Source organism: Pongo pygmaeus, chromosome 3, assembly GCF_028885625.2.
Source record: "Pongo pygmaeus isolate AG05252 chromosome 3, NHGRI_mPonPyg2-v2.0_pri, whole genome shotgun sequence".
Lineage (NCBI taxonomy): Eukaryota > Metazoa > Chordata > Mammalia > Primates > Hominidae > Pongo > Pongo pygmaeus.
This window is the reverse complement of record NC_072376.2, coordinates 106,493,182-106,516,195: the sequence shown is the minus strand read 5'-3', so window position 1 is coordinate 106,516,195 and position 23,014 is coordinate 106,493,182.

Below are 23,014 nucleotides of genomic sequence, written 5' to 3'. Positions count from 1 at the left end.
TTGCTTGGTTATATGTCAACTTTATGTTTATCTTTTTAAGGAACTGCTAAACCGTTTTCCACAGTGGCTAAAATATTTCACATTACCACCAGCAAAATGCAAAGTGTTTCGATATCTTCATATTCTCACTAACACTTGCTATTGTCTGCTTTTTTTGATTCTAATCATCCTAATGGGTGTAAAGTTATATCTCATTCTGCTTTTGATTTGCATTTCCCTGATGACTAATGGTATTGAACATCTTTTCCTGTGCTTGTTGTCATTTGTATATCTTCTTTGAAGAACTGTCTGCTCAAGTTCTTGGCTTATTTTTCAGTTGGGTTTTTTGTCTTTTTGTTGAGTTTTAAGTATTCTTACATATTTGGATACCAAACACTTATTAGGTGTATGATTGTAAATATTTTCTCCCATTCTGTAGGTTGTTTTTTCACTTTCTTGATAATGTCATTTGATGAATGAGTTTTTAATTTTGATGAAATCCAATGTATCTATTTTTAATTCATTGCTCAGGCATTAGGTGTCAAATCTAAGAATTCTCACTAAATCTGAGCTCATGAAAATTTATCCCTATGTTTTCTTCTAGGAATTTTATAGCTTTATCTCTTATATTTTGGCTCTTGTTCCATTTTGAGCTAATTTTTGTATATGGAGCAAGGTAACAAGTTCAACTTCATTCTTTTCTATGTAGTTAGCCAGTAGTCCCAGAAACATATGTTGAAGACACTATTCTTTCCCCATTGAATGGTCTTGGCACCATTGTAAAAAATCAAATGGCCATAGATGTTTGGGTTTGTTTCTGAACTCTTCCTTTTGTTGGTTTTTATGTCCATCTTCATGTCAGTGCCATGCTGTTTTGGCTTCTGCAGCTTTGTAATAAGTTTTGAAATGGGGAGGTGTGAGTCCTCCAACTTTGTTCTTTTTTTAAAAGATTTTTTGGCTATTTGGGGCCTCTTGCATTTCCATACGACTTTGAGAACAGGCTTTTCCATTTCTACAACAAACAAAAAAGCAAGTAAAGCCGTTGGGATTTTGATAGGCATTGCATTGAATTTGTGAATCAATGTAAGGAGTATTGTCATCTCAAAAAATATAAAATCTTCCAATCTAAGAACACAGATTTTGTTTATATATTTGGTTTTTAAAAATTACCTTCAATAATATTTTGTAGTTTTTAGTGCATAAGACTTGCACTTCCTTGATTAAATGTATTTTCCTGTATTAGGTTCTTTTTGATGACAGTATAAATAAAATTATTTTCTTGTTTTCATGTTCAGATTAATCATGGCTAGTGTATAGAAATATAACTGATTTTTGTATACTGTTCTTGAATCTTGCAACTTTACTGAATTTGCTTATGAATTCTAAGAGTTATTTTTTAGACTTAAAAAAAGATTTTCATATACAAGATCATGTCTTCCTTGAATAGAGTTTTACTTCTTCCTTTTCAACCTCGGTCCTTTTTATTTCTTTTTATTGACTAATTGCTCTGGCTAAAACCTCTACTACAGTGTTGAACAGAAGTTGCTAAAGTGGACATCCTTTGCTTCATTCTGCTCTGAATAGGAAAGCATCCAGTCTTTCACCATTTGGTATGCTGTTAACTGTGGGTATTTCTGTAGACTGTTTTTTTTTTTTTTTTTTTCCACATTGAGGAAGTTCCTTTCAATTCCTAGTTTGTTGAATGTTTTTATCATGAAAAGGTGTTGGATTTTGTCAAATGCTTTTACTGCATCCTTTGAAATGACCATTTACTTTTTATTCCTTCATTCTAATAATACAGTATATTAGAGAGATTCATTTTTATGTGTTGAACCAACCTTGTATTTCTGGAGTAAATCCTACTTAGTACTGGTGTGTGATCCTTTTGTTATGCTGCTGGACTTGATTTGCCAGTATTTTGAGAATTTTTGGGTTGTATTCACAAGGCCTATGTATCTGTAGTTTCTTTTCTTGTGAAGTTTTTGTTTAGCTTTGGTGTCAGGGTAACACTCATGGCTTCCTGGCATGAGTTAGAAAGTGCTCCCTCCTCTATTGTCTTTCGGACAAGTTTGAGCAGGATTGATGTTAACTGGTGTTAATTTTTCTTAAAGTGTTTGGTAGAATTTACCAGTAAAGCCATCTGTTCCTAGGCTTTTCTTTGTTGGTAGTTTTTTGATTACTGGTTCAATTTCTATACTTGTTATAGGTCTATGCATAGTTTCCATTTTTTCTTGATTCAGTGTTGGCAGTTTGTATGTTTTTGGGCAGTTTGTATGTTTTTGTCCATTTCACCTAGGTTATCTAATTTATTGGCATACAATTATTCATAGTATTTTTTTCTAATTCTCTTATTTCTATAAGGTCCATATTAATGACCTCATTTTTTTTTTTTTTTTGAGATTGGGTCTTGCTCTGTCTCCCAGGCTGGAATGCAGTGATGCTATCACAGCTCACTGCAGCCTCCATCTGCCAGGCTCAAACAATCCTCCCATCTCAGACTCCCGAGTAGCTGGGACTACAGCCTTGTGTCACCATGTCCAGCTGGTTTTTAAAAAAATTTATTTTAAGATCTGGAGTACATGTGCAGGATGGACAGGTTTGTCACACAGGTAAATGTGTGCCATGGTAATTCGCTGCACTTATCAACCCAGTACCTTCATATTAAGCCCAGCATGCATTAGTTATTTTTCCTGATGCTCTCCCTCGCCCTGCCCCCAATGACAGGCCCCAGTGTATCTTGTTCCCTCTCTCTGTTTATGTATTCACATCGTTCACCTCCTATAAGTGAGAACATGCGGTGTTTGGTTTTCTGTTCCTGTGTTAGTTTGCTGAGGATAATGGCTTCCAGCTCCATCCATGTCTCTGCGAAGGACATGATCTCATTCCTTTTTATGGCTGCATAGTATTCCATGGTGTATATGTACCCTTTTTTCTTTTCAGTCTACCATTGATGAATGACCCCACTTTCATTTTTGATTTTGAGACTTCTTTCCTCTTTACCCATCCAGCTGAAGTTTTGCTAATTTTTCTTTTCTTTTTTAAGAGACAGGGTCTTGCTCTAATCACCCAGGCTGGAGTGCAGTGGTGTGATTATAGCTCACTATAACCTCAAAATCCTGGTTGATCCTCCTGCCTCAGCCTACTGAGTAGCTGGGAATATAGGTGCATGCCACCATGCTAGGATGCTTCTTAAATTATTTGTAGAGATGGGGTCTTGCTATGTTGACCAGACTGGTCTTGAATTCCCAGCTTCAAGGGATTCTCCCTTCTACCTTGGCTTCCCAAAGTGATGGGATTGCAGGTAGGAGCCACTGTGTCAGTCTGGTTTGCCAATTTTGTTCAATTACTCAAATAATCAACTTTTGATTTCATTAATTTTCTATATTATTTTTCTATTCTCAATTTCTTCATAGGGAAAATTGTTCCATAGTCTTCTTTTCTTCTAATGTTTTAGTTTGATTCTGATATCAGGGTAATTCTTGGGTTGATAAATCATTTGGGAAATGTTTCTCCTTTTACTTTTAAGGAGACTCTGGAACGTAGGCAGTTGTCTACTCTGTAGTTCATTTCTCAAAGCCTTTGATATTCTGTTTAGGATCAGATATACATGTGCAGCTCATGATGAAGTCCAGGAGTTCATAAATAAATATATTGGATTGCTTTCTTGAGCTCCTTCCTCTTCTCAATCTCCTTGACACATCTGGTGCCAAGAGTTTCCCTTCTTGGTCATCTTGCTAGCACACTGGGTCTTAGTTATGTGCTTTGCTGTATATTTTTCATAACTGTGCCTGCCCCCTAGACCAAGAAAATAAGTGGGAAAAGAATACCAGGGTATTTCCTTCAGTTTGTTACCAGTAGAGATTCCCCTTTTATTTCCTTGGACTAGAAGTTCAAGGACTAGAGCTTCCTTTGGAACTCTTTTTATTGCACCCAGAAGATGGTTCTGTGTTTCTGGCTGCAAATGCAGGATGGGAGATATCAGGGGAAAAAAAGAAATGTTAAACTCAAATCTGGTTCATTGGTCCTTTGAGTTCTCTTTAGCTGTTCTATGCATTCATCCAGGGGTTTTAGTTGCTTTTAGTGGGTGGGACAAGGTGGAGTGCACTCAGTCCATCTTGAATAAAAGCAGATTTCTCCTTTTCATTTATTACTCTTGTTTTGTTCCTGAGAATTCTTTAAAGTGGTGATGATGAAGGAGATGGGTATAGGGTTAAGGGGAAATAGATGTGGGAAAAGAAAACAAAGAACGTTTATTGCCCATTCCTCCCTATCCAAATATTATGTAATCGGCTTTTATTCTGCAGTTAAGAGAAGTCTTTGCAAAGTAATCATAGCCATAGTAAACAATCTAACTTACATTTTTTCTCTTTTTTTGAGACAGAATCTCACTCTGTTGCCCAGGCTGGAGTGCAGTGGCATGATCTCGGCCCACTGCAGCCTCTGCCTCCCAGGTTTAAGCAATTCTCCTGCCTCAGCCTCCTGAGTAGTTGGGACTACAGGTACATACCACCATGCCCAGCTAATTTTTGTATTTTTTTAGTAGAGGCAGGGTTTCACCATATTGGTCAGGCTGGTCTCGAACTCCTGACCTCAGGTGATCCACCAGCCTTGGCCTCTCATAATGCTGGGATTACAGGCATGAGCCACTGTGTCTGGCCCTAATTTACATTTTAGAAATATCTTTTATGTTGCTGTATTAAGACTCTATTCCAAAGGGGAGGGAACCCTAAAATCAAAAGCAGATGAGTTCTTCCCTGGTTCTTGCCTGAGAAACAAGTTATATTTGGATAGTGGACTATTCTATCTCTTTGTTTTAACCCAATCATTCTGACTCTAAGAATGTTTGGCCTTGCATTTAATCAAAAGCCAAGACATAAGTAAAATTGCAATGTAAATATTTTCTGAGGCAAACTCAAGTAAGCCTGTGTAAGTCTCTTTTGTGTTGCTGTGACAGAATCCCACAGACTAATTTATAAAAAAAAGAAATTTATAATTTTGGAGGCTGGAAAGTCCAAGGCTGAGGTGCTTGCCTCAGGCAAAGGCCTTCTTGCTACGTGATCCCGGTGCAGAAGGCAGAAGGGCCCCAGTACTTGAGAAAGCAAGAACAAGAGAAGGCTGAGCCCACTCCTGTGGTAACATCAATCCATTTATGAAGACTGAGTCCTCATTACCTAAGTACGGCATAAAGTTCCCACATCTCAACACTGTTTCATTGAAGATTGAGTTTCCAACACATAAACTTTGGGGGATACATTTATTTATTTATTTATTTAATTTTAGAGACAGTCTTGCTTTGTCACGCAGGTTGGAGTGCAGTGGTGTGATCATAGCTTACTGCAGCCTCAAACTCCTGGGCTCAAGTAATCTTCCTGCCCTCAGCCTCCTGGGTAGCTGGGACCCAGGAGGCGTATGCCACCATACCCAGCCAATTTTTAAAAATTTTTTTGTAGAGATGTTGTCTTGCTATGTTGCCCAGGCTGGTCTCAAACTCCCGGCCTCAAGCAATCCTCCCATCTTGGCCTCCCAAAGTGCTGGGATTATAGACATGAGCCACCATATCTGGCTAGGGGATGCATTCAGACTATGGAAAAACCAAATTTATTTGTTAATTTTTTTTTTACAGAGAAATTAAATTATGTCCTGTATTTTACACTTGAATTTTATTATACTGAAATAAGTTTCACCAGTGTAAATACTTCTTACATAAATTTTACAGGGAAGAATTGTTTTTCTTTTTGCATTTTGATATCAGTTTAAAAAAGAAATCAATGTTGATTTTATTAGAAATAATCTTGGAACAAAAGACCAGTTAATTATTTCAGGTCTCAGCTGAAATAGTTTCTGTATAATTAAAAAATTTGCTATGATTTATACTATTTACTTTGTGTTACATAGTAGAGTACTTTATAATGTAGTGACATTTAGTACGTTCACAATATTGTGAACCTTTACAATTGATATCAATTTTAATAATAAACTTTCTATCTCTATTTAATAACTGTACCAGAATTTTAAAAGTAAGATGTATAGGTCAGACTTTTATTATCTATAGATTCGGTCAGTTTTGGTCTTATTTTTATTGTCATTTTCTAGAGTATATTTAAAAATGGACTAAAGATAATTTGAGGTTATTTTTAGCTAATCCATGAAAAATTGTGAGCAATTCTCTTTTTTTCTATTTCCATTATTTGGAATATTACAATGTTATACTAATTCTTCAATATGCTTCTGACTATTGATTGCAGAGAATCCTAAAGTGGTCGTCGTGTTAGTGGTGCATATAGCAAATACTGGGGTTGAATATGAGAGTGAAACAGATTATTCAAGATCTACATTCAAGCTTATATGTATTCTAGAAGGAGAGGGACAGACAGTAAACTAAAGCTATAATATAATTTCAGATAGTAATAAATGCTATGAGAAAAATAAAACATAGTCATTTGATAATAGTGACTTGGGGGGAGGTTCACGTTATGGGGCCTGGGGATGACATCTCCTGATTGAGCTGAGATCTGAATGATTAGAAGGAGTCAGTTGTGGAAGATTTGGGTGGAAGATTATGCTAGGCAGAAAGAAAAGCAATTTCAAAGACTCTGAGTTTTGAAGGAGTTTGGTGGACTTGAAGAATATAAAAAAGACCAGGCAGTGTGGCCAAAATAGGGGTGGCAGGATATAGTGAGGTTAGAGAACTAGCTTGGGATAGATCATAGAAGGCCATTTAGGAAAGAAAAAGATGTTTGCAATTGATTCCAAGTGCAAAGAGAAGCCATTGGTAAGTTTCAAGAAGGAGCTTAACATTATCTTATTTACATTGTGGAAAGTTCACTCAGATTGCTGCATGAAGAATAGATTTTAGGGGCTCCAAAAGAAAAGCAAGGAGAATGTTTAGAAGCTATTGCCGTACTTTCAGCAAAAAGATGTCAGTGGCATAGACAAGGATGGTAACAGCAGAGCTGAAGAGATGTGGACAGATAAATTTGTGGGCAGGGATATTTTTTGAGACAGAGCTGATCAGGCTTGATGCTTGATTAGTAAGTATGTGTGTAGGTGATAGAGGAGGTGTCAGAGGTAGGAGTAAGTCAAGGATGACTTCAAGAAATTTTACCTGAAGAAGTGAATTGAAGGCGATGCCCTTTATTAGCTAGGGAAGACAGAGAGAGAAACACATTTAGGAGCTCAGAGGGAGAGGTCATGGCTAGAGTTCAAAATGGAGAGTCTACAGCACAGACATAATCAAGCCATGGGATTGGAAGCCATCTCAGCAGAGAGTCTAGATCAAGCTTGTTGAACCTATGCCCCATGAGCCACACGTGGCCCAGGACAACTTTGAATGCTGCCCAACACAAATTCTTCCTTAAAACATTATGAGATTTTTTTTTTGCACTTTTTTTGTTTTTAGCTCACCAGGTATTGTTAGTGTTAGTGTATTTTATATTTGACCCAAGACAGTTCTTCTTTCAATGTGGCCCAGGGAAGCCAAAAGATTGGACACCCCGGTCTAGATAATAAAGAAGTGAAAGAGGCCCAGCACAGCTAGCAAAAGAGGCTAAGTAGAGAGTCCCTTTTGATGGAAGGAGAAAGAGACAATGTTGTGATATGGAATTCAAGAGAATAAAGCATTTCAAGAAGGAGGAAAATTGCTGCAAGGTCAAGTCAGATGAGGACAGACAAGTGACCATTTGTTTCACACTATGGACATTATTGTCACCTTGACAAGTACCATTTCAGTGGATTGTAATGAAAGGGGAGAAAAACTTTACTGGAGTGGATTGAAAATAAAAGAGATGATAAAAGGAACTCACTAAATATAGGCATCTTTTGATAAGTTTTGCTTTGAAGGGGTTAGAAAAATTTAGTAATAACTGGAGTATAATATGAGGTCAAAGGAGATTTTTAAAAAATGGACAGTTTGTGTCTTTATGCTTATTGAAATGATCCAGTAGACAAAGGGAGTCTAATGATACCGGGGAGTCATAGGATAATTACAGGCTTGAATTTCTTGAACATGGGAAGAGGAGATGATATTTGGAAAGAAAGGGGGAGGGGTTGGCATTTTTAGGCACACGGAAAACTTTTTTTAATTCATTGTAGTAAAAGGAAGGCAGAGAATGCGAGTGTAGATGCAGATAAGTTAATAAAGTTGGGGTGGAAAGTTGAAGGAGCTCCCATCTGATTGCTACTTTATTCTCAGGGAAGAATGAGGTGAGTTCATGAGCTGTGGAAGGGAGGGGTTTTTGGAGATATGAAGAGAAAGGAGATCTGAAACTTGAACCAAAGAATGGAAAGTATAGAAGGATTCCTGGGCACTGGTGAGTGCTCCTCTAAGACTAGTGGTCAGAAGTTTAGAGAAAAGGTCAGCCTACATGGTTGTTGGTTTTCTCCAGGAAAATTCAGCTTCTGAAGCAGACGGGAAGAGTATAGGGACAATTGAGTTTAACCATGGTTGGGCTTTACTTAAATGGGAATAATGTAGACTAAGAGAGAGAGAGAGAGAAGGACAAAGAAGCTAAAAATGAATTGATTATAATGATTATCCATAGACTCTAGACTGGGAGAGGTAATAAATGAGTGAGTTAATGGGAATGGAAAATATTTCACTTCTCTCCTGCTAGTTGGAAAATTGCTGACATTGGAAGTGGGAAAGGGGAGGAATACAGAAAGAATGCATCTCAAAAAGGTGGAAGCTTGACATTAAAACTTTTTTTTCTACTCTGGTATATTTACTAGTGGTGTCAGGGTCCAAGGTTATGGCATTAAACATGGATGAATGAGGTTGGATTTGAGGAAAAATCTAAGAACTGAGAAGACAAGGGATTAAGAAAACCAGTTCTTTTCATAAAATGCTCACTGCGGAAAATATTTACAAACTGTCCACCTGACAAGGGATTAATAATGAGCATATATAAAGAGGTGAAACAACTCTACAAGAAAAAATCTAGTAATCCAGCTGAAAATGGACAAATGATATCAATAGACATTTCTCAAAAGAAGACATACACATGGCAAGCAGGCATATGAAAAGGTGATTAACATCATTGATCTCCAGAGAAATGCAAATCAAAGCTACAATGACATATCATCTCATTCCAGTTAAACTGGCTTTTATTCGAAAGACAAGTGATAACAAATGCTGGTGAGGGTGTGAAGAAAAGGTAACCCTGGAACACTGTTGATGGGAATGTAAATTGGTACAACCACTATGGAGGACAGTTTGAAAGTTCCTCAAAAAAACAAACAAACAAAAAAATAGAGCTACCATATGATCCAGCAATCCCACTTCTAAATACATACCCAAAAGAAAGAAAATCAGTATATTGAAGAGACATCTGTGCTTTCATGTTTGTTGCAGTACTATTCACAAGAGCCAAGATTTGTAAGCAATCCAAGTGTTTGTCAACAGGTGAACGGATAAAGAAAATGTGGTACATATACACAATGGAGTACTATTCAGCCCGAATCAAAGAATGAGATCCTTTCATTTGCAAAAGCACGGATTGAACTGGAGGTGATTTTATTAAGTGGAATAAACCAGGCACAGAAAGGCAAACTTCTCATGTTCTTACTTACTTGTGGGAGCTAAAAATTAAAATAATTGAACTCATGGAGATAGAGAGTGGAATGATGGTTACCAGAGGCTGGGAAGATAGTGCAAGGGGAGTCGGGGAGGAAGTGGGGGATGATTAATAGGTATAAAATATAGTTTGAATGAATAAATCCAGTATTTGATAGCACAACAGCATGACTACAGTCAATAATAATTTGCTGTACCTTGAAAAATAGCTAAAAGAGTATTATGGGATTGTAACACAAAGGGTAAATGCTTCAGATGATGGATACTTCATTTACCTTGATGTGATTATTACACATTGTATGCCTTTGTATTATTACATATTGTATCAAAATAAACCATATACCCCAAAAATATATACCATATTACATATCCATAAAAATAAAAACATAAAATAATCCCCGGGGAAAGTAGTAACCTGGGCAATTCTGTCTAAAAATGAAAACAGTCACTATGGTCACAGAACAGAATCATCTTCTCCTATCATTCCTGTCACTGCAATCAATATTGACACGCAATTGATTTGCGTATATTGAACCAGCCTTGCATCCCAGGGATGAAGCCCACTTGATCATGGTGGATAAGCTTTTTGATGTGCTGCTGGATTTGGTTTGCCAGTATTTTATTGAGGATTTTTGCATCAATGTTCATCAAGGATATTGGTCTAAAATTCTCTTTTTTGGTTGTGTCTCTGCCCGGCTTTGGTATCAGGATGATGCTGGCCTCATAAATTGAGTTAGGGAGGATTCCCTCTTTTTCTATTGATTGGAATAGTTTCAGAAGGAATGGTACCAGTTCCTCCTTGTACCTCTGGTAGAATTCGGCTGTGAATCCATCTGGTCCTGGACTCTTTTTGGTTGGTAAGCTATTGATTATTGCCACAATTTCAGATACTGTTATTGGTCTATTCAGAGATTCAACTTCTTCCTGGTTTAGTCTTGGGAGATTGTATGTGTCGAGGAATTTATCCATTTCTTCTAGATGTTCTAGTTTATTTGCATAGAGGTGTTTGTAGTATTCTCTGATGGTAGTTTGTATTTCTGTGGGATCGGTGGTGATATCCCCTTTATCATTTTTTATTGCATCTATTTGATTCTTCTCTCTTTTTTTCTTTATTAGTCTTGCTAGCAGTCTATCAATTTTGTTGATCCTTTCAAAAAACCAGCTCCTGGATTCATTAATTTTTTGAAGGGTTTTTTTTTTTATCTCTATTTCCTTCAATTCTGCTCTGATTTTAGTTATTTCTTGCCTTCTGCTAGCTTTTGAATGTGTTTGCTCTTGCTTTTCTAGTTCTTTTAATTGTGATGTTAGGGTGTCAATTTTGGATGTTTCCTGCTTCCTCTTGTGGGCATTTAGTGCTATAAATTTCCCTCTACACACTGCTTTGAATGTGTCCCAGAGATTCTGGTACGTTGTGTCTTTGTTCTTGTTGGTTTCAAAGAACATCTTTATTTCTGCCTTCATTTCGTTATGTACCCAGTAGTCATTCAGGAGCAGGTTGTTCACTTTCCATGTAGTTGAGCAGTTTTGAGTGAGTTTCTTAATCCTGAGTTCTAGTTTGATTGCACTGTGGTCTGAGAGACAGTTTGTTATAATTTCTGTTCTTTTACATTTGCTGAGGAGAGCTTTACTTCCAACTATTTGGTCAATTTTGGAATAGGTGTGGTGTGGTGCTGAAAAAAATGTATATTCTGTTGATTTGGGGTGGAGAGTTCTGTAGATGTCTATTAGGTCCACTTGGTGCAGAGCTGAGTTCAATTCCTGGGTATCCTTGTTAACTTTCTGTCTCGTTGATCTGTCTAATGTTGACAGTGGGGTGTTAAAGTCTCCCATTATTATTGTGTGGGAGTCTAAGTCTCTTAGTAGGTCACTCAGGACTTGCTTTATGAATCTGGGTGCTCCTGTATTGGGTGCATATATATTTAGGATAGTTAGCTCTTCTTGTTGAATTGATCCCTTTACCATTATGTAATGGCCTTTGTCTCTTTTGATCTTTGTTGGTTTAAAGTCTGTTTTATCCGAGACTAGGATTGCAATCCCTGCCTTTTTTTGTTTTCCATTTGCTTGGTAGATCTTCCTCCATCCTTTTATTTTGAGCCTATGTGTGTCTCTGCACGTGAGATGGGTTTCCTGAATAGAGCACACTGATGGGTCTTGACTCTTTTTCCAGTTTGCCAGTCTGTGTCTTTTAGTTGGAGCATTTAGTCTATTTACATTTAAAGTTAATATTATGTGTGAATTTGATCCTGTCATTAGGATGTTAGCTGGTTATTTTGCTCGTTAGTTGATGCAGTTTCTTCCTAGTCTCGATGGTCTTTACATTTTGGCATGATTTTGCAGCGGCTGGTACCAGCTGTGCCTTTCCATGTTTAGTGCTTCCTTCAGGAGCTCTTTTAGGGCAGGCCTGATGGTGACAAAATCTCTCAGCATTTGCTTGTCTGTAAAGTATTTTATTTCTCCTTCACTTATGAAGCTTAGTTTGGCTGGATATGAAATTCTGGGCTGAAAATTGTTTTCTTTAAGAATGTTGAATATTGGCCCCTACTCTCTTCTGGCTTGTAGAGTTTCTGCCGAGAGATCCGCTGTTAGTCTGATGGGCTTCCCTTTCTGGGTAACCCGACCTTTCTCTCTGGCTGCCCTTAAGATTTTTTCCTTCATTTCAACTTTGGTGAATCTGACAATTATGTGTCTTGGAGTTGCTCTTCTCAAGGAGTATCTTTGTGGTGTTCTCTGTATTTCCTGAATCTGAATGTTGGCCTGCCTTGCTAGATTGGGGAAGTTCTCCTGGATAATATCCTGCAGAGTGTTTTCCAACTTGGTTCCATTCTCCCCATCACTTTCAGGTACACCAATCAGACGCAGATTTGGTCTTTTCACATAGTCCAATATTTCTTGGAGGCTTTGTTGATTTCTTTTTATTCTTTTTTCTCTAAACTTCCCTTCTCGCTTCATTTCATTCATTTCATCTTCCATCACTGATATCCTTTCTTCCAGTTGGTCGCATCGGCTCCTGAGGCTTCTGCATTCTTCACGTAGTTCGCGAGCCTTGGCTTTCAGCTCCATCAGCTCCTTTAAGCACTTCTCTGTATTGGTTATTATTCTAGTTATACGTTTGTCTAAAGTTTTTTGAAAGTTTTCAACTTCTTTGCCTTTGGTTTGAATTTCCTCCTGTAGCTCGGAGTAGTTTGATCATCTGAAGCCTTCTTCTCTCAACTCGTCAAAGTCATTCCCTGTCCAGCTTTGTTCTGTTGCTGGTAAGGAACTGCGTTCCTTTGGAGGAGGAGAGGTGCTCTGCTTTTTAGAGTTTCCAGTTTTTCTGCTCTGTTTTTTCCCCACCTTTGTGGTTTTAACTACTTTTGGTCTTTGATGATGGTGTTGTACAGATGGGTTTTTGGTGTGGATGTCCTTTCTGTTTGTTAGTTTTCCTTCTAACAGACAGGACCCTCAGCTGCAGGTCTGTTGGAGTTTGCTAGAGGTCCACTCCAGACCCTGTTTGCCTGGGTATCAGCAGCAGTGTCTGCGGAACCATGGATTTTCGTGATCTGCGAATGCTGCTGTCTGATCGTTCCTCTGGAAGTTTTGTCTCAGAGGAGTACCCGGCCGTGTGAGGTGTCAGTCTGCCTCTACTGGGGGGTACCTCCCAGTTAGGCTGCTCGGGGGTCAGGGGTCAGGGACCCACTTGAGGAGGCAGTCTGCCCGTTCTCAGATCTCCAGCTGCGTGCTGGGAGAACCACTGCTCTCCTCAAAGCTGTCAGACAGGGACATTTAAGTCTGCAGAGGTGACTGCTGTCTTTTTGTTTGTCTGTGCCCTGCCCCCAGAGGTGGAGCCTACAGAGGCAGGCAGGCCTCCTTGAGCTGTGGTGGGCTCCACCCAGTTGGAGCTTCCCCGCTGCTTTGTTTACATAGGCGAGCCTGGGCAATGGCGGGCGCCCCTCCCCCAGCCTCGCTGCCGCCTTGCAGTTTGATCTCAGACGCTGTGCTAGCAATCAGCGAGACTCCATGGGCGCAGGATCCTCCGAGCCAGGTGCGGGATATAACCTCCCGGTGCGCCGTTTCCTAAGCCCGTTGGAGAAGCACAGTATTCGGGTAGGAGTGGCCCGATTTTCCACGTGCGGTCTGTCACCCCTTTCCTTGATCGGGAAAGGGAACTCCCTGACCCCTTGTGCTTCCTGAGTGAGGCAATGCCTCGCCCTGCTTCGGCTGGCGCACGGTGCACGGCACCCACTGTCCTGGGCCCACTGTCTGGCACTCCCTAGTGAGATGAACCGGGTACCTCAGATGGAAATGCAGGAATCACCCGTCTTCTGCGTCGCTCACGCTGGGAGCTGTAGACCTGAGCTTTTCCTATTCGGCCATCTTGGCTCCTCCCCCCAGGGCATTCATCTTATCTTGGAGCAGTAGTATTTGAAGTACAGTCATGTTCAGAGAATATTACTTCCTCATGCCCATCCCTCCATGACAGCATTCCCGGTTAAAAGTTTACCCTCCAGTCTAACCATAAAAGAGGTCATTTTAAAATTCTGAATTCTGAAAGTCATAAGATGTGCTGTATAAAAATAAGGAATTGAGTGCCTATCTCAGCATTTCTTTAGCATAATTATTTAACTTAATACATCCTTATTTTGAGTACCTGCCATATTATGTTAAGTTATAGCAAGAGGTGTTTATGAGAATAGACTTTGAATTAGTACTGGAAAAAAAGGTTTTATCTAAATAATGGTGTGCAAAGGTCAGCAAATTTATCTGACATTTTTGAAAGCTTCGGATATTTCTTTTTCTGTCTTCCAGTATAATTTGAAGGAATAAAACAATTACAGTCATACACTGCATAATGATATTTTGGTCAGTAATGGACTGGGTATATGTCTGTGGTCCCATAAGATTATAATGGAACAGAAAAATTCCAATTTCTTAGTGACGTCTAGCTGTCATAAAAGTCATAGCATAATTACTTTATTTAAAAAATAAGGCTGTGTGCGGCAGCTTATGCCTGTAATCCCAGGACTTTGGGAGGCCGAGGTGGGTGGATCATGAGGTCAGGAGTTCAAGACCAGCCTGGCCAAGATGGCGAAACCCCATCTCTATTAAACGTACAAAAATTAGCTGGGCATGGTGGCGGGCACCTGTAATCCCAGCTATTGGGGAGGCTGAGGCAGAGAATTGCTTGAACCCAGGAGGCAGAGGTTGCAGTGAGCTGAGATGGCACCACTGCACTCTAGCCAGGGCAACAGAGTGAGACTCCGTCTCAAAAAAAAAAAAAAGTTTAGTGTAGCCTAAGTGTACAGCATTTATAAAGTGTGCAGTAGTACAGTGATGTCCTAGACCTTCACATTCACTCACTAACTCACCCAGAGCAACTTCCAGTCCTGTAAGCTCCATTCATGCTAAGTGCCCTATACAGGTCTACCGTTTTTTAACTTCTATATAATATTTTTACTGTACTTTTTCTGTTTAGATACACAAATATTTACCATGGTGTTACTATTGCCTAAAGTGTTCAGTACAGTAGCATGCCATACAGGTTTGTAGCTTAGGAGCAATAGATTATTCCATATAGCCTGGGTATGTGGTAAGTACACTCTATGATGTATGCACAATGATGAAATGTCCTAACGACACATTTCTCAGAGCATATCCCTATCATTAAGACTGTTAGAATGTGTGGAATTAGAAAGTAGTGTAAACTTTATAGCAGTTGTTGGAAATCTATAAATTAGGATTAGAATGGTCTCCTGTTTACCTGAAGGAGTTAATCCATCCTTTTATGGTACTTTTTATTCCTACAAGGAGGTCCTCAGACACTGATAAAACTTTGCTTGGTGTATTCATTCACTCAACAAATATTTATTTCAAGCTACCTATTGGCCAGACATGAACAAAGCTGAAGTCCCTGCCCTTAGGGCTGTATCTTCTGGTGGCAGGAGAAAGACAATTAAAAAAAAACAACAACAACAAATACACATTTGTTATATGAAAGCTGATAACTGTTGTGGAAAAAAAGGTGGGATCTGAGAGTTTAGCATATTTATGTCCACTTCTACCATCTTCTGGCTGAACTTCTTGCTTCTCTCAGATGTCATGCTGTTCCACCTAAAATTTTCCAGCTTGGCTCACAGTGTTTGCCTTGGCTCTTGCTGGTCTCTCAGCTCAAACACCAAATCATGTAGGGAGTCATTCCTGACTCTTCTGTAAGTGGAGTAAGATGAAATTCTCCTCACTTTGTCCTTCTTTTTTAACCCCTATAGACTTCTTTTATAATACCTATAAAATGTTATTACTTTTTTTTTGGTTTATGGTTCATTCAAACTGTTATGATTTGAATGTGTCCCCCAAATTTCATGTGTTGGAAACTTAATCACAAAACTTATATGTTGATTGGAGGTGGAGCCTTTGAGAGGTAATTAGGATTAGATAAGGTCATCACATGCCCCCAGGATGGGACTGGTAGTTTTACAAGATGAGAAAGAGAAACCTGAGTCAGTAGGCATGATCATATCCTCTTGCCATGTGATGCCCTCGGCCATGTTCTGACACAGCAAGAAGGCCGTCACTGCTGCTGGACCCTCAGTCTTGAACTTCCCAGCCTCCAGAACTGTGAGAAATAAATTTATTTTCTCTATAAATTACCCAGTCTGTGGTATTTTGTTATAGCAACACAAAAAGAACTAAGACTTGTTCCTTTCTCCTAGTGCTAAACAGTAAGATCTGCAAGGTAGGAATTGTGTCCTATTAATCTTTGTATCCTTTGCAGTCATTGTAGAGTGTGATGTATTGCATCAAAATATTTTTTCAAAGAAACAAAATTTAGAGCAATAAAAAGAAATAAGGTATCAAGTCACGAAAAGCTATGAAGGAACCTTCAATGCATATTGCTAGGTGGAAGAAGCCAGTATAAAAAGGCTGCATACTGTGTGATTCCAAGTTTATGAGATTTTAGAAAAGGCAAAATTGTAGACATAGTAAAAAGATCAGTAGTTGCAGGTGATTTGAGAAAGGAAAGATGATATGAGTAGGTGGAGCACAGGGGATTTTTAGGGCAGTGAAACTATTCTGTATGAGACTGATTGTGAATACATGTCAGTATGCATTTATCAAACCAATAGATATTCAACACAAAGAGTGAACCCTAATGTTAACTATGGAGTGTAGTTAATAATAATGTATCAACATTGGTTCATCAGTTGTAACAGATGAACCACAGGAATGCAAGATGATAAGAACAGGGGAAATTGTGTATGGCAGGGTTGGATGTTGGTTTATGAAATGTTATGTATTATCTGCTCAATTATTCTGTGAATCTAAAACTATACTAAAAAAAGTCAACAACTGTATTAGTTCATTCCCATGTTGCTAGTAAAGACATACCTGAGACTGGGTAATTTATAAAGTAAAGAGATTTAATGGACTCACAGTTCCACATGGCTGGGGAGTCCTCATAATTATGGTGGAAGATGAAGGAAGAGCAAAGGCAGGTCTTACATGGTGGCAGGCAAGAGAGCTTGCATAAAGGGGAACTCCCCTTTATGAAACTATCAAATCTCTTGAGACTTATGCACTATCATGAGAACAGCACAGGAAAAATCTGCTCCCATGATTTAATTACCTCCCACTGGGTCCCTCTCATGACATGTGAGAATTATGGAAGCTACAATTCAAGATGAGATTTGTGTGGGGACACAGCCAAACCATATCAATAACATTTTAGAAATAAAATTTGGCAGCAAAAGCAAGGTTTGAGGAAAGATAGTGGACTAATAGGGAAAGTGCAATTTTTTAAATAAAAGAAATGGCTTGAGCATGTGTTCATGAGAAAGGTGTGCAATACTTCATAAGCAGCTACCATCCTTTCTGATTCCTTTTTGTATACCATGTAAAATGGAAGGAACCAGCTTTACAAAGAGTGTTGGTGTGCTGGATAAAGAACATAATATTTAGACTGACATGCATTTGAATCCTACTAGCTGTGAGACCATGCTGTGCCTGTGCCCTCATCTGTGCAGATCATAATACTGACCTCAGAGGGTTGCAGTGAGGATTAAATGAGACACAGTGTCTGAAATGTTAGCACAGTACCTGGCATACAGAATGTGAATAGTTTTCTTCATTTTTCCTTTTAAGAGAGCATAAAAATGAAACAAAAGTCTGAGTTATTGATGGGCAAAAATAGAGAGATGACATGTTGGTATAGCACCCACATTTTTTACCTTTAAATCTGAGGACTAGCTCTATGTTCCATACGTTTCTGTTGGGTTCCATTTGACCAGGTACCTATGCCATTTTTATCCTTTTTAAACTCCTATATAATGACAGGTGAAGTGCCTTTTCTCATGTTAGGGTTTCTCAGGTAAGAGATGATGTTATGTGTCATAAGTGAGAAGGTATGAGATGGAATTGGCAAGTTAAGAAATACAAGAAAATTCTGGAAATGCCTGCATAGAAAATGTGGCATTGGTAACAATATTGTAATAATAGCACACCTTATAATTATTTGGCTACACATCTCAGTTTCCTTACCAGAGAACAAGTTGCTCTACCATGTGTTGATCATCTTTACATCTGTCTCTCCCATCAGGATGCAGTGTAATGTTGAGTAGTAGGTGCTCAACAAATGTTTACTAAATTGAGAGTTTATATGGCTCTTGATTTTAAAAAGCACTCTTTTTTTAATAAGATAGAAAGGAAGCTTACCTATTAGACCCTCACTTATATATAGCAAAGACTGGGCCTATAGAACAGATTTAACACATACACTCACACATGCACACTCCATATATGTAAAAACATATTATTAACCTGGGAGCATATCGTCCATTTTTCTCTTTTTCAGCTTCTTAGTATGGACAGCTCTGCCAAACATCTGTAGGTTTAAAAGAAGTTCAAAGCAAGGTAGAAAGAAAAGAAATCCACTTAAAGTATCTCAGCTTGACTCCTGTCACTCTGTACAAGGTTTGAATGTGATTTGGACACCAACACACCAAGCTAAGCTTTGTGTGAGGAAGTAAATGTTAGACTGAAATGGGAAACTGAAGCAGGTCATTCTTCCTTTGTTGAGCTTCTCCTCCTTGTCAAACCCCTGGGCTGCATGTTGTCGTTCCTGTTTGTCACTGATAGCCTATCACAAAGCCCCTTCTGTTATGGTGCCTTACCTGAAACTCCCACTAGCCAGCAGAGCATAAACACCAAGGTGGAGCCACCTTCCAAAAACCTCTCACACACAATAGCTACTGCTGTCGCAGCAGGACAATTGAGTGGATCTTATGGTGGTGTATTTTTTCCCATCATATGCATGACAGAAAGTCTAATGGACCTTGTTAGTTTCTTGAGTAGCTTTTAGGGCCCTATAAAATGGCCTGTTATCAGTTTCATCAGTGTTCCCAAGATGTCTACCTGGATGTCAGAGATCCCTGGAAGTAGCTGTATTTTCAGTCCTCCAGTGAACAAGGAGCGGGTAGTAATTAGCTAAAAAATTGGAGAAGAAAACTTTTTGCACCCAAGAAGGAAAAGCTAAATACTAAGAACACTTTGTGATGAATAAATATTTCTCTAATTCTTTTTGGTTAAGTTTTACTTCACAGCCTTTAAAACTTGAAAGATTAGGTGGGCAAAGTTATATTCTACAAGACTTTACTGTGTACTTGAATTTGGATCACTGCTCTTTACAGTAAAAATGTTAAAAACTTGATATGATTTTATACCCAATTTTGGGATCTATAATTCCCTAAGTGTAGTGCTAACTATACCCTGGTATTGTCTGGGGAAGGAATATAGAAAATGGAGAAGAATAGTGAAATAACATCAGAAAGAAACTATTTTAAAAATTACCATTTAGAATTTTAGGTATGTCTCTGTCATTTCTGAAGACTTAAATGTTGATGTAAAATGGAAAAGACTTTAGGACATACAGAAAGAAAAACTGTATCTGACCCAAATATTGCAAGCCATCTAGTAGGAGTTCCTGTAAGAACCTAAACTATATTTCATATGTTGATGCTTACCAATATTTCCTAGAATTCCTAAAACCTTTGTGTTTCCTCCTGAAATGATAAGTGCCATTTAGGTTACTATAATAAGTATGTAGGCTTAGGGCTCTCCTGTTTTAGATTGTTATTGAATATAATTCTCCACCCAAAAATTCAACTGTACAAACTAATTTCTAGTGTGGTATACAATTATTCTTTGCCAATCTGGAGTCTCCTATAATATAGCATGGGATTTGTTTAACTTGGATGGGGTCACATAGTCCGAGGCATTGGAGTGGGGTGCACCTGATCAAGGCATCATTTGTGGAATGATGGCCTCTTCTCATTCACCCATGCAAGTTACTAACCATGAACTTGGTTAGCATGTTACATAATGCAAGTTTCTCATCCATGAACGCTGTCAGACTGGCCAGCACTCCTATCACTTTCCACTATGATTTGCTGTGTGCGCAAATCTCTCTGTTGCTTCTAAGCACCATGAAAGTGTGGAAATCTATGTATGAGACTGTGGCTTATCTTCTTAAAAGTTCTGTGCAACATTTCTTCTCTGACTCCAAAGAAATCTGCCTAGGAATAGAATGCAGGGTTCTTCCCTCCACAACCCACCGATCACTGCTCTTATTACCTTCTCTTGATGTGTCATCCTCCCATGCCAAAACTCAAGGAATCACAAAGGATCGTAGTACAGGACTGTAGGTTGAGCTTTGCACTGGAACAGTGCTCCAGCCCAGTATAATCACCATGATCTGAGAATTTACTAGAAGTGCAAATACCCCAGATATAAACTGAATAAGAAACTCTGACGTTGGGGTCTTCATGTCTGTGTTTTAACAAGCCTTCTGTGTAATTCTGATACATATTAAAATGTGAGAACCTCTGGACCAGAGGATGGTTAACTTGAATCAAGTGAATAATATTAGATAAATGGCTTCATTCTTGGGACTCAGTTTTCTCATTTAAGATTAATAATTGCTCTCTACTTAATCCAATGGGAAGAGAACCCTTTTGTTTTATTCTTCTGACACCAAGGTATACCTATATGCCCCAGCTAGTTTCACTTGGTTTGTTGATTATAACATATATTCTTGGTCTTATCCTTTGCCCCTGCAGGACAAGGGCATGTCCAAGTGTTTATTTATGTTGCATTTCCCTAGAAGGCAATGTAACAACATGGATAAGGGTGAAAGGTTTCAGGAAAACCAGCCTGGAGTCAAATCACCAGCTCTACCTCTTACTATGTGACCTTCATCAAGTTTTCAACTTCCCTGTGCCTCAGTTTCTCAGCTGCAAAATTAAGATGATGCTGTAATAATCCCTACCTCATAGAGGCAGAATGAGATAACATTCACGCAAGAATGAAATTACACAGATTGGATATATATAGCAGGGCTTAGCGTTTGTTAGTGCCTAATTAATATTAACAAGTTTTGAGTTGAATGCCGGCTAGGCACTTTTCTAAGGGTGAGAGATGAAACAAACATCCCTCCTTCCTTGGAGGAGCTCGTTCTACAAGTAAGAAGAACCAGACATATAAATATATAATCCCCAAAGGTATTTGAGATTCTCTAATAGCACCTTGGAAGAAGAAGGACACACTAATGGGACAAGGAGTCTTGAAAGGACAGGTCAAGTAGAGTGAGCAGACTCATCACCAAAACCGATGGAAGACCAACAAACAACCTTAATATCATAATGAAAACACCAATAATATCAGTTGACACTATTTTCCAGATCCTTTTCATGATCTAATTAGTCTTCTCAGAAAACCCATGAGATAGATATTTGTATGATCTCCATTTGATAAACTAGGAAACTGGAACTTATTGAGGCAAAGTAACTTGCTTAGAGAAACTTAACTAAAAATGTGGGAGTTTTGACTTGAATCTATATGCCTCAGAATTTGCTTATTATTTAAATAAAACTCATGTAAAATGTTTTAATCATTTCAACAGTTATATTCTTTAGGTTTCACATGTTAAATGTGAATAAACAATCCTAAAGAAATAAAGTGACTTGTCATAGGGAAAACATATTTTTAAAACATTTTTAAGAGAGAGAGGATTGCAATTTAAGGCCCTGACTTTTCTTTCTTTCTTTTTTTTTCCTTTTCTTCCAACTTTTATCTTAAATTCTGGGGTACGTGTTTGCTACTTATATAACAAACCTGCAGGACGTGCAGGTTTGTTACATAGGTAAACGTGTGTCATGGTGTTTTGACGCACAGATCAACCCATCACCTAGGTATTAAGCCTAGCATCTATTAGCTATTCTTCCTGATGCTCTCCCCTGTCCCACAACAGGCCCCAGTGTGTGTTGTTCCCCACCCTGTGTCCATGTGTTCTCATTGTTCAGTTCCCACTTATAAGTGAGAACATGCAGTGATTGGTTTTCTGGTCCTGTGTTACTTTGCTGAGGCTAACGAAGGCCCTGACTTTTCTTTCATCTCCATTCCACCTCCGCTTCATTGAATTAACCAAACTGCCATCTTCTCACCTCTCAAAACAACCCAAGAGATCAGAAGGTGACAAAGAAACAAGTTCACTGTTTTGAACAAAGAACTTTATAAAGCGGGAGAGTATTGTGGAACTGGCTCTGAGGGATACCTGAGATTGTGTGGTGGTGCTCAGTCACCTGATTGAAGCAGGTGAGTGTTGGTATTCTTTATCTCCTTTCTCTTATGACAATTTCAGCCGTCAGTCATTTAAAACTTCTCCCTGTTACTTCCACTTGAGCTTGAACAGCTTCTTGATCTCATCCAAAGATGCTCAATTTGTTGAGAAAAAAATGTAATTATTCATCATTGTATAATAAATAACCAATTTACTTTACAAATAATTGCAGCTAAATTATTTTATGTGTAAAGGAAATATACTTTTAAAAGATGGAAGAAAAAACCAAAGAGTAAAATTACCTGGCCAGAAAGAAAAAAATACCCAACAATTTATGTGACATCACATCTTTTTAAAGAAAATAAATCCTTTACCAGCCTTTCATAAAAGCCTGTATGTGGGAGCACATGGAAATTTGTTAGACGCTAGATGCTACTTTTGAAAATGAAGAAAGTGAAGACTAACGCTGATTGGCTTTCCTGTTGTGCCCCTAGAGGATAAATATGTAAACACTTTGTATATTTTCCCTTGGTTTTGAGAGGAACACAATACATAGGTCAATAAAGTCAACAACATTTAAATTGTTAAAAGATTTTCCTGGGTCTTTTGGGAATGGTAAAGCAGGATACAGTCTTTTATTCTCATTTCCCTTCATGAAATGTACTCTCTATTTTTTTGGAACACATAATAGTTGCTATGCATACAGATAGCTCCTAACAATGCTGCTCTGACATTTAAGCATTTCACCTTCTATGCAGTACAGCCTGTTTGTCCTTTTAAACTTGGCTGCTGGGCCAAATGCAAAGGAACCACTGTGTGACTTTTCACTTATCTTCTGTACTCAAGCCTACAAAGTTAGTGCTTGAGTGTGTCAGGTA